The sequence below is a fragment of the Eumetopias jubatus genome, unplaced genomic scaffold, assembly GCF_037043125.1.
Source record: "Eumetopias jubatus isolate StellerSeaLion01/CBP00866 unplaced genomic scaffold, mEumJub1_p1.0 scaffold_72, whole genome shotgun sequence".
Lineage (NCBI taxonomy): Eukaryota > Metazoa > Chordata > Mammalia > Carnivora > Otariidae > Eumetopias > Eumetopias jubatus.
In genome coordinates, this window is record NW_028274878.1 from 366,349 (window position 1) to 370,112 (window position 3,764).

The window sequence follows — 3,764 nt, forward strand, 5'->3', positions numbered from 1 at the left end:
TCTACTGTGGTAAACAGCAAGTGAAGATGCTGCACTCACGTCACCCAGTGAACCAAAAGGCTCCTGGAGCCACATTAAGGTAAAAGTCAACAGCCAACTCCTACCACATCCTGATCCTTGACCTTCTCTCTCTCAGCTCACATGTGAGCCAGTGCCCAACGAAGGGGTTCATTTATATTTTCATTAACTGCCTCAACCTTTTTGATGCTCTCCTTCAACAAAACCTTTTGAGTGAGTAATAATAATGCATTCCTTGGGGCACATGGGTGGCATCTGGGTGGCACCATCGGTGGAGTGTCTGACTGCTTTCGTTTTGGCTCAAGGCCTAATCTCACGGTTATGGGATTGACCCCTGCATCAGGCAACAAACTCAGCATGGAGTCGGCTTGGGATTCTCTCTCTCCCTCTGCCCCCCACCACTCTTTCTCTCTCTCTCAAATCAATCAGTCAATTAATCTTTAAGATGTTGATGATGATGATGATGATAACTCACTAGTTTTATTTCTGTTTTTAGGACACAGTTCAGCAAAGAAGGGATTCTTACCTTCAATTTCAGAACGTCCTCAGTGAGAAACTCATGTTATTCAGCGTTTCTGCAAGATGTTTCTTGCCTTCCCTGATCTATAAAACATATGAAATAAGGAATCAGAATTCAAAAATAGCATCGTGTAAGACAAACCTATCCAATAATGTGTGACTCCTTTCAAAATAGAGAGGGAGTGTTCTGCATTTTTGAAGCTTCTCTCGATTCAGGACTGTTTGTGGACCACATGAAATAGGTCAGTAGGATGAACTACAAGAGGTGGAAGTAACCAAAATGAAATCACAAAAAGAATTTGAAAGGGTCCTGATACCTTCAGCTTCCAAAGGGGTGTTTCCTTAGCAAGCTCCCTGTTTCCTTGTCTAAGTCGATGGATCTTCTCATTTATTTGTTGTAAGGTAACTAAAAGGAGAAAAAAATAATCTCTAAGATAATTAGCAAAACCAGTGACATTGAATATCCCAGGATATGAGCTCAGGAGACACATTCTCTGACACTTGGGTGAAACTAACTTGTTATCATTCTCATTGTACCCGAAGGAAGCAAGCTTTACCAGCATTTGAAACCTAAGACAACCTATTTCGGGGAGATTCCTACTTAAAATTGTTTTCAAAAATAGAGAAAAGCAATCAAATGTCTTCTAAGTTTTCTCCCATCTGTAAGCACTATTCTTGGAAAATGCAACCACTGCAAATGCTGATGTCATCCCCAGATATGTAACAGAAAAAACAAGCATGCTGTCAACTAACTTTTCTCTCCTCCAATGATTAAGGTGTAAAAATAGGTCCCTGCAAACCACCCAAAATGAACAAAACCATTCTTTGCTCCTGCTCAGCGCCACGTCCATTTCCAGGTCCTCCTTGGAATTCCACACAAGGAAAGCTCAAAATGGCAATTGTGTGACAACTCCTTGGCCTTCAGTGACTTCCTGCTGTTCACAGATTGCCTGTCATGAAACCTAGGTGGGGGCTCTGGAAGACAAGATCTTTGGAATCAAACATAGTTGGGGACAAACTCCACGTTACACCATCTCGGGAGGGCCTGGATAACACACTCCCTGGAACACAAGCTTTTCCCATCCCAACATGAGAAGGTTACCCTCCACCCTGACAGGAAAACAACACTCATGAAGCACCCCATCACAGGTGGATAACACATCAGAGGTCGAGAACACAGACTCCTCTAACTGGCACTTAATTCTCTCATCCTGGGGCACCTGCGTGGCTCAGTCGGTTAGGTGTCTGCCTTCAGCTCGGGTCATGATCCCACATCGGATCATGATCCTACCTCGGGCCCTGGGATCCCACATCTGGTTCTTGGCTCAGGGGGTACACGGTTCTCCCCCTCCCTCTGCCAGCCACTCAGTCTGCTTGGCCTCTCTCTCTCTGTCAAATGACTAAACAGAATCTTTTAAAAAATAATACTTCTCTCATCTTACCTCAAAGTGCAAATTTCTCTTCTATTGGCCTAATGTGAGCACTCCCGTGCCCTGAGATCTCTCTTCTCACCACCCCCACTGCTGCACTCCCAGGGGCGAACACCAGCATTTGATGGTTTGCTAAGTGCCAGGCAGCCACCGTGGCCATCAACAGACAGCACCGCGGAATCACCACAACCTCTGAGGCACGGCCACAACACGTCACCCCCACTGGCACACGTTCCTTTCTATTCATTCATCCCTGGCAGGAAAGGCTCCCTCCACCTCAGACTCAAAACCATGGTTCCAACCTCTCTTGTTACACACACTCTGCCTGGCAATATGTGGCTTCTTCTCTAAGTGTGGCCTGCGTGCTAGACTCAAAGAGTGTTTTCTCATCTCGACATTTCACCAAGAGCCAGGTCATGGCAAAGTACTCACTCCAGACCTCAGGTTCCTATCATCACTTGCCTCCTAAACATCTCTCTGAAAAATTACTCTTTCTATTCTCCCCCTTCCCATGAGGTGTTCCTCCCCCTGGTCTCAGAAGTTATGGCAACACCCTCCACGTTGTCATTTAGACTCCACATGGGGAAGAGAATGATTTTCAGGAGTGAACAAGTCAATTAGACATCAGAAGTCACCATATTTACCCCTCATCTAATTATACCCACGTCAAACACCGGTACTGAGAATTTAGGACAAAGAAAACCAAAGCCAAAACACTTACCATCATATTGTCGAGGCCGTATCTAAGAGACGAAGAAACAAAATTATGTTTGATGTCAAAACGTATTACTAGTAAAAATCTCTAGTTTAGGTCAATACCGGAAAACTCATCCAATAAAATTACAATAATCATTTTGTTTAGAAGAACGACTTCACAGGAGTAAAAAAGAAGACAAAATGGGAATTTCCTGATTAAGTCATCATAGTTCACAATCCATTTCTGATAAAGAGCACAAAGGTATATAACTTATTTTTGACGCCAAATCTATTCACATTCTAGGAAATGAATGTTCAGCCTGTTCAATTTTGACAGTGTATCATGCAGACATTTAAAAAATATTCATTAATTCATCATTTCCGGAACTTTACTGCAACCCGATATCCACACTGAAGTTCAGAACCTGGGATTATTATAAAATCCCGAAAGAAAGGAAATGGAAGGAAGGGAGGAAGGAATGTAGGAAGGAAGGCTGACAGGTGACTAAAACTCTGACAAAAATTATGCCTTTTTCCTTGTCCAGAAAGCTTCTCTGAACTATCACTAAGGGTTGGCTGTTTGCTGAATTCACACACAGTTACAGCACATCAGGTGCTATGATTGCCGGCCCATCTGTAATAGACCCTTTCATTAGTTTGGTATTAACTCTGCCAAGACTTTGGGGCAGATTCCGTGCCTCTGTAGAGTTGCAGACATATATTAACATGTGGTGACAGTAGTTTATCCCCATTGTATCTGTTCACCCCAGGCCATAGGTGGGACGCAGGACACAGGTAACATCTGGCAGTGATGCTCCTGTCTTGGAATGCGGTGGTGGAGGTTTCACGTGCTGAGACCTGTTTCTTTGGGTTTCAGCTTTTGTTGGTGGTGTTACTTTTCTGTCTCATCTCAGCCTATAGTTTATTTTGTGTGTGTACGTCTGTATGGATGCACAGGAGCTTCGTAATTTCCCGAGACCACCCTGCGGGCCTTACCCCAGCAGTCCTACCTTATCACCGTTGCTGTACTATGGGCCACGTTCACAGCCTGCAACCTGCTGGCCTCATGAACCTCACCGACCACCTCCACCTCCTGCATTT